This window comes from Silene latifolia, chromosome 11 (genome assembly GCF_048544455.1).
Source record: "Silene latifolia isolate original U9 population chromosome 11, ASM4854445v1, whole genome shotgun sequence".
Classification (NCBI taxonomy): Eukaryota; Viridiplantae; Streptophyta; class Magnoliopsida; order Caryophyllales; family Caryophyllaceae; genus Silene; species Silene latifolia.
Window position 1 is genome coordinate 43266852 of NC_133536.1, and position 9740 is coordinate 43276591.

Consider the following 9740-nt stretch of genomic DNA (forward strand, 5'->3'; position numbering starts at 1 on the left):
TACATATACAGGCTTCTTTTACCTGTCCTACTACCGTCACTGTCATCATTTTCTGCTTGTATTGGCTCATGTGGTCAAAGGGATCTGTAGTGCCATCGAAGAGAGGCATGTTTGGATTTGTGAATCCCTTTGGCATGGCAATAACGGATATGGCATCCACGAATGGTGAGTCAGCATAACTGTTGGGTGCCGCCTTTTCGAGTGGAGGTGGCAATCCTGGGACCCTACTCAGCATCTCTCTCAGCTCCAGGTATTGCTGGTTGGTCAGGCTTCCAGAGTCTTGGTTTCGTCTATCTGCTACCTGCTGACTTGGAGAGCTACTTCCTGGCCTGAACTCTTGAAGGTCCCGGTGTGGCGTGGTAGCTAATGGTGTTGAGGTTACGAGTGTTCCTTGATGCCAGCTTACATGCGGGATACCTGCGGATCCTACACCGGGTGTCTGGTTAGTTACCACGAAATCATCAACTGGGGAGTTACCTGGTTGTGCTTCCACGCGGCTGGCTGATTGCCAGTTGTCTGGTGTGAGATACCCTAACCCTCGTGGGGTTATCCTTTCTCCTGCTGGCAGTGCTGTCAGATCTAGTCTTGTTATTAGCTCGGCTGGTATCTGTCGAAGCTGGCTCCTGCTGCCTGATGCCCCCTGTGTGAGATCTACTACTGGGGCCCGACCGTCATTCCCCGTGCTGGCTGGAGTGCTGGTCTGCTGCTTCAGAAAGTCTATTTGCGCCCAGAGTTCCCTGTCCCTCCTCTTTGCTTCAGCTTCTGCCTTTCTCTGGTTTTCTCGCATATCTTTCATTACTTTCTGGAGGTTCTCCATGCCACTAAGCAGGGTTTGTGTCGGACTGGGTGGTGGGGTAAGGCCTGAACTTACTGTACCCCTGTCTGATCTAGTTTGGACCGCCACAGCAGGAGTTTTGGGAGGTAGAGTGACTTTTGTCATGGCGGTGGCTCTTGGAGTGTGTCCGGGGGCCTGAGTTTGTGCCGCTGATGCTGGATTCTGAACTAGATTGGGTGGTATCGACGGCTGACCGCTCCCTTCTTGGAATAAGTGTCCCCCGACAATAATGCGATCACAACTGTTGATCATGATGATCACATGTTTAAATCTCATTTTAAGAATACATGTGGGATGTAATATTTTTACAGTCAACTGGTCCACACATATCGGTAATGATTGACTGACTAGAGTTTGACATTACTGTCGTGCGACGGTGGTGATCAGTTGATCCCCTTAGGTCATAACTATAGGGAAATACTCTTAATTAATTATTTAATTAATCGTATGCCGATACGAGTTAATTAAATTGCTTAAAATTGACGGATGATTTTGTGAGTAAAGTTAACGTGTCTTATTGTAATTCGATTAAATTAGATACGGTCTAAGTAATTGAATTGTTTTATTATTTAGATAAAATTATTGTTTACGAAACAATTGAAATTGAAATTGAATGAATAATTTATTATAAATACAAGGCGTTGTAATTTATAATTTGATAAACCGTTTTGGTACAAGTAATTAAGAATTACTAGTCGATTTTGTAAATGATATATTTTATGAGTATGTTGATTTTTAATATGTTAAAAGTACATTACAATTTCATATGTCAAGTAACATGTCACATATGTTACAATTGACAAATGACAAAAATAAAATAGACCACCATTTTACATGGTTACCGAAATTAGGAGGGGTTTTAAGGGTTTGTGTTGTTTAATTTATAGATTATTCAACAAACACAATGATAACCCTAGGGTTGCATGCCTAGTCTCTTGTGAAGAGCAAAAATGAAAAGCATTGGGCATACTACCGAAGGCCCTCTTTTTCGGCCACCCATAAGAAAAGGAGAGAGTTTTCTCTTCTTTAATAAATTATTCATTCTAGTCTAAAATATAGTTGTTCTCTCTAGTTTGGAGAAGATGTTTAAGAGCAAAAATAAAACTCTCACATTACTCCCTCTTGAACCGAAATTTCAAGAGCAAAAATAACATTTTTGTGTCAAATATAAGTATGATTAATATTATTACTAGATCATAATAATATTGGTTTTTAAGGCTGTTCCTTGGGTATATGCTTTTGGGAGAGATTCTAAACTTGAATCTTGTTCATCTATTGTTGGAAAGCTCAAGAACTAACAAGAAGGAGATCTTGTTGGTGCCCATAAAACCGAAATCATATAGTAAGATTGATGATTTCTTCTCTACTTTTGTTCATGTTTGCATGCATAAGATCTAGAATTTATTTTATGACTAAATAAATTGATTCATATATGAATATGTTGTATAATGAGATTATTAATTTCTAACAAGTGGTATCAGAGCCTTAGGTTGTTTGCATGCAAATCGGTTATTGTTTTTCCGAGTTATATGATTAACAAACAAAACTTATAAATTTATGTTTATTATGATATATCACGAAATTAATTATGCATGTTAAATTTTCTGGTCCTAAAATGTTTTTAGGATTTTTGGGTTTATTTATGGATTTTATTGTTAATTTTATATAATAATGACATTAAAATGTGATTTTTATGATAAAAATGTCATTTTTGGACTAAAAATAGCTAAACTTCGTTTTTTTCCAGTGGTTTTTGGATATCTTTTCACATATATTATCTTATGATGGCCTGTAAATTTTCATAATAAAATGAGTTGTTATGCTCGAAATATGGATTTTTCAAGTTAAAATCGTATTTAAATGGAAAAATTGGTTAATATGAGTAATATTTCGAATATGGTAATGAAAATTTAGTAGGTTGTCACATACAATTTTACAAGATGTCTGTAAAATATTTGGCTATAATGAAGTCTTTATGCATGATTTATGAATTTTTGATGAAAAATCACATAAATAGTGACTATAATTAGTAATTATGCTAAAACATACTTCATGATTAAGGAAAAATGTCACATGTAGCATTTTATCATATATTTCAAATCTAAAAGTGAAAAGTTGATAAAAATAATTTTTCTCATATTTTTATGGTGATAATTGTTAAAATCGATAAACCGCAACATTGTTTTTCTCGATAAATTTTCGAAATTTTAACCTAAGTTTTGAACATTATGAGTGTCATGGTATTTTTCCAGAATTTCATGAGTTTAAATTTCAAATTTTGAAATTATTTGAAATTTTTATGATTTAATTTGAAGTTTATGACATAATATTATTATTTTTGGGTCCATTTATGAACAATATTAAGAAATCTAGGTTAATTATTGTCAAATGTTAGTGGAGACTAATTTTGAGTCCTAAGATGGTTAGGGTAATTAACTAGTACATAAATATGATTTTATGTAATTATTGTGATTATAAAAGGTTAAATCACGCAAATCCGTAAAAATTGATAAATATACGATATTGGCTCCTTAAAGGCGATTTAACATAAAATTGGGCATGTTCATACATATTATAATGCTGCATTTTATTTATGATTGTCATATTTTAATTTTATGTAATTTTTGAATTATGTAATTTTACTTAGTATGGCCTTAGTTTTAATTGGTATTACCCGAAATGTATGGGAATATCGATTCGGTTGTAATTTATTGTGATCTCGTATCACCGTTTTGTAATTTAATAGATTTATTTTATTTTAATTACAAATGTATAATAGGAAATTATGTAATTTGTTATGTAATTTATTTATTCTGGAGTTCCTTGAAGACGGTGCCACTCGAGAAGGCGATCCATTAAAGAAATTTATTGCCTTGAAATGCGTGCCAAGACCGAAGTTCAAGGGACCAAAGGAGTTGGTTTCCGAATTTGTAATAGTTTATTAGATTTTCTATTCTAGGAAGGCCATACTAGGATTTTATTTTTATGCTTTGCATTTTATTTATATGTTGCATGCATCGCTAAATCGCCATAACTAAAACATGCATTATCATTTTATCGAGTTTATCGACCGTGTCGATTATAATTATCGTAGTTCACCCGCTTTAGTTCACTTAAAACGTGATAGATAATAAATTGACATGACCTCTCGCTAAAAATAAACAATTGAGACTTAACCTGTAACACCCCCATACTCCAAGTGCCTTACCAGGACCACTCAGGTATGAAGACATTACCATCTCGGTTACCCGAGGCAATGATAATCAAACAACAATAGTGAAACAACGTTTATTATAAATAGTTTAACGAATAGTTACAATCCATGAAACCAACTAAAAGTACGATACATTATTCTCAAATGACTGTCTAACTGAAAAGTAAATAAACTAAGGCTACAGCGGAAGACTCCTATCATCATGTCGTGGCATCCCAGCTATCCCAGTACTCATCTCAATACCTGCTCAATATCTGCTCACCATCCCCGAATGGATCACCGCAGGTTTACAAAACAACACCGGGTCGCACTAATCACACAATCAATATAGATAACAATAATAAGATAAACAGACAATTTGAACTCACACACACACACACACACACCACCAACTCCCATCACCTCAATACGACGTCCACCGGACCACCACGCGCGGGGGGACCGCAGCCGTTCCCACCTAAGCCCCGCTCATCATACCGAGCGATAACCCTGTCCCATTAATGTGCACATCCCCTTCCGTGGCGGGTTCCACGAAGGGCGAAACTAGGGCGTGAAGTCACTTCCGCAAGTGACCCCACTCAGCCGAGAACGCATCTCGAGAACCATCAACAACAATCACAATCACAACCACAAACACAATACAATCATCATATCAAACAACTAACTACAGCACATCACCAATATCCCATTATGGGACTAATACTGAGTAGGAAATCCTACCTGGAAAGCACAACAAGCAGACGGTATCTACAGCTGTATCAAAACGCCTCTTCTATGAATCCTCCTCCTAACACATAACACATAAAGACTACACATCACATACTACACACATCACAGCAGTTGGATGATTTGATAGAGAAGGGATACATTAGACCAAGTGTATCGCCTTGGGGAGCACCAGTTCTGTTCGTGAAGAAGAAAGATGGGAGCTTGAGGCTGTGCATAGATTACAGGGAGCTGAGCCGTGTGACGATAAAGAACAAGTATCCTTTGCCAAGGATAGATGACCTGTTTGATCAGTTGAGTGGTGCAACAGTCGTTTCTAAGATTGATTTGAGGTCGGGGTACCATCAGGTGAAGATTAGAGAGGTGGACATACCGAAGACAGCTTTCACGTCAAGGTATGGCCATTATGAGTATGTGGTGATGCCGTTTGGGTTGTCTAATGCGCCGGCGTGTTTATGGATTTGATGAATAGAATCTTGAGACGCTTCTTGGACCGCCTTTTGTGGTGGTGTTTATCGATGACATCTTAGTCTACTCTAAGACTAAGGAGGAGCATGAGGAGCATCTGAGGATCGTGTTGCAGACTTTGAGGGATCATGAGTTGTATGCTAAGCTGTCCAAGTGTGAGTTCTGGTTAGAGAAAGTTGCTTTTCTGGGGCATGTAATCTCTAAAGATGGGGTAACTGTGGATCCGGCGAAGATTGAGGCAGTGACAAGGTGAGAAGCACCAAAGAATGTTGCTGAGGTTAGAAGTTTCTTGGGTTTGGCTGGATACTACAGACGGTTCGTGAAAGATTTCTCCAAGATAGCTAGACCGATGACAGCGTTGATGAGGAAAGAGAACAGGTTTCGTTGGGATGAAAGTTGTGAGACGGCGTTCCAAACATTAAAGGAGCGTTTGACCACGCTCTCCCGTCCTCGCATTACTGAAGGAAGCGAGAATTTCGAGGTTTATACAGATGCCTCGAAGAATGGGTTGGGATGTGTGTTGATGCAGAATGGTAAAGTGATTGCCTATGCTTCTAGGCAGTTGAAGCCTTATGAGGAGAACTACCCTACTCATGATCTGGAGTTGGGTGCAGTGGTGTTTGCTCTCAAGATTTGGAGACATTACCTTTATGGAGCAATCTTTAAGGTATTTTCTGATCACAAGAGTCTCAAGTACATCTTCACGCTTAAGGAGTTGAACATGAGACAGAGGAGGTGGATGGAGCTGATTGGTGATTACGACATGGAGATTATCTACCATGAAGGGAAGGCCAATGTTGTTGCTGATGCTTTGAGTAGAAAGAGTGTACATTCCTTGTGTACAGCTCTATCTTTGATGAGGCTGAGGGATGAGGTAGCGAGCTTTGGGATACATATGATGCGAAAGGAGATGCCATGGGTGATATGACAAAGACATCCGGAGTTTTATGATGACATTCGGGATAAGCAGGCTTTGGATCCTAAGATAGTTGAGTGGAGAGCTGGAGTAGAGAAAGGGACAGTGTCCCGATTTTCTATTCATACAGATGGTAGTTTGAGGTTTGATGGTAGGTGGTGTGTTCCTAATGATGAGGAGTTGAAAAAGACGATCATGACAGAAGCACATTGCACACCATATTCAGTTCATCCAGGTGGAGACAAGCTATACAAGGATTTGAAGAAAACGTTTTGGTGGCCTGGGATGAAGAAAGAGACAGCTGAGTTTGTGTCCCGTTGTTTGACATGCCAAAGAGTTAAAGGGGAACAGAGAAGACCACAAGGTAAGATTCAGTCTTTAGAGGTGCCTGAGTGGAAGTGGGAATCCATTTCCATGGATTTCATTGTGGGTTTGCCTAAGAGTTAACAAGGTAACAACATGATTTGGGTGATAGTGGATCGTCGACCAAGTCGGCTCACTTTGTTCAATGAAAGATACATGGACTAAGGCACAATTGGCTATGGCCTATCGAAAGAACGTGCTTAGGTTACATGGAGTCCCTAAGGACATAGTGTCCGACGAGATGCGAGGTTTATATCAAGGTTTTGGAAGGAGTTGCAGAATCATTGGGAACACTTTGAAGATGAGTACAACATTTCATCCTGCGACAGGGGCAGATCGAGAGAACAATCAAGACTCTTGAGGATATGTTGCGAGCTTGTGTGATGGATTTTGGTGGTAGCTGGGAGCAGAGGTTGGACTTGATAGAGTTTTCTTACAACAACAGCTATCACACTAGTATTGGTATGGCACCGTTTGAGGCTTTGTATGGGAGGAGATGTAGGAGTCCAATCTGTTGGGACGATAGTGCTGAGGCAGTGGTTTTAGGACCAGAGATGGTGCATGAGATGGTGGAACAGATTAAGATGATCAGGGAACGGATGAGAGCAACCCAGGATCGACAAAAGAGTTATGCAGATCTACATCGTCGGGACATAGAGTTTCAAGTTGGGGACAAGGTTCTTCTGAAAGTGTCTCCGATGCGTGGAGTTATGAGATTTGGGAAGAAAGGCAAGCTAAGTCAGAAGTTTATAGGGCCTTATGAGATCTTAGAGCGAGTTGGGGAAGTTGCTTATCGTCTGGCTTTACCAGCTGCGTTAGAGAGAGTGCATAATGTGTTTCATGTATCGCAGCTGCGGAAGTATGTGAGTGACCCGTCACATGTGTTGGAGGAAGAGAGCTTAGAGCTAGATGAGTCTTTATCATACCTTGAGGTGCCTAAGCAGATTCTAGACCGAAAGGTTAGAAAGACCAGGAGTGGTGAGACAGTTTTGCTTAAGATCCTTTGGTCTAACCACGAGACCGAGGAAGCTACGTGGGAGCCAGAGGAAGCTATGAAAGAGCGTTACCCTTTCCTCTTTGATCAGGTATGTATGGTTACGGGGACGTAACCTTGTTTCTTTTAGGGGGGTAGGAGATGATCGCGAGAGTTTTTAAGAGTTTTATACACCTTTTATATGTTGTGTCGGTATGTTTGTCGGGATAAGTTGGGTTAGTATCATGTTTTATTTTATGTCCGGTTGCTGAGTTGGGAAGCTTATGGGAGTACCTTTGTTTAGTAGTGGTTTGAACTTCGGGGACGAAGTTCCTTTTAAGGAGGGAAGACTGTAATACTCCGTATTTATAAGTCTTGGGGTACTCTATCGAGTAGCCCTTACTCTGTCGAGTAAGGGCAAGTTGCGAAATAAAATTGTTTCTGACCTGTTGGGTACTCGATCGAGTAGCTGGGGTACTCGATCGAGTAAGGGGGTACTCGATCGAGTACCTTGGGTACTCGATCGAGCGTCCGGTTTTACGGGGAGTTTTCTCGGGTTTTGTTAATTATGCGATTAAGGTATTTAAACATAATCGTCATTGTTTTAAATCACTTTTACAAAACCTAAAACCCCGTTTAAGAGAGAAAGCGACGATTCATCTTCCTAATCGCATTCTTAGCAATTCCGAGTTCGACGGTCGTTCTTGTCGTAATTCGTATCGTTGAGTTCCTTGCGTCGAGGGTAAGCTTTTAATATAATTTTTATAATGTTTGTTAAGATTGGTTAAACCCTAATTTAGGGATTGGGGGTTTTGTGTGTAGTATGTGATGTGTAGTCTTTATGTGTTATGTGTTAGGAGGAGGATTCGTAGAAGAGGCATTTTGATACAGCTGTAGATACCGTCTGCTTGTTGTGCTTTCCGGGTAGGATTTCCTACTCGCATTAGTCCCATAATGGGATATTGGTGATGTCTTTGTAGTTAGTTGTTTGATATGATGATTGTATTGTGTTTGTGGTTGTGATTCTTTGTTGATGGTTCTCGAGATGCGTTCTCGGCTGAGTGGGGTCACTTGCGGGAGTGACTTCACGCCCTAGTTTCGCCCTTCGTGGAACCCGCCACGGAAGGGGATGTGCACATTAATGGGACAGGGTTATCGCTCGGTATGATGAGCGGGGCTTAGGTGGGAATGGTCTGCGGTCCCCCATCGGCGGGGGTCCAAAGGTGGACGATCGAGATTGAGGTGATGGGAGTTGGTGGTGTGTGTGTGTGTGTGTGATTCAGTTCAAATTGTCTCTGTTTATCTTATTATTGTTATCTATATTGATTGTGTGATTAGTACGACCCCTGTTGTTTTGTAAACTGCGGTGATCCATTCGGGGATGGTGAGCGAGATATTGAGCGGTATTGAGATGAGTCTTGGGATAGGCTGGGATGCCACGACATGATGATAGGAGTCTTCCGCTGTAGCCTTAGTTTATTTACTTTTCAGTTAGACAGTCATTTGAGAATAATGTATCGTACTTTTAGTTGGTTTCATGGATTGTAACTATTCGTTAAACTATTTATAATAAACGTTGTTTCACTATTGTTGTTTGATTATCATTGCCTCGGGTAACCGAGATGGTAATGTCTTCATACCTGAGTGGTCCTGGTAAGGCACTTGGAGTATGGGGGTGTTACATAACCTTACCAAAAAGTAGAAACCATGAAAACCTATTTCGTGAGGGAGTGCACTCGGCTTTACCGGGGTACAAACCTTGTTACGTAGGGGAAGTGGGTGATAAATGTCTACCCACCGAATTTATAAAGATGAGGGTTGTTTTCGGCTTTACCGATGCCCAAGTTGATGTAAATTTGGATCATGGACACATTTATTCGAAATTTGGGTTGAACTCAAAGAAAGTATTCTCGACGGTTGCCGGATGTGTTTCGGGCTAAAGATAAATATTAATGTAACTTTATCGACCAAGAGTTCTAAAAGTAGAATCGATTAAAAAGTTAATCCACCGAGTTATATTGATGAGGGTTGTATTCGGCTTTACCGATGCCCAAGTTAATATGAATTTGGATCTTGGAATCATTTATCATAGTTGGGTAGAGGTCACTATGTAAATGCTTCACTTGTTATTTACAAGTATTAATAAAACGATAAATGTTAAGTTTTCCACTATTCCGTTATCATATTATTCTATTTCTTTACCACAATTCATATACGATATCATTTCGATTTTGATTCAAATCTC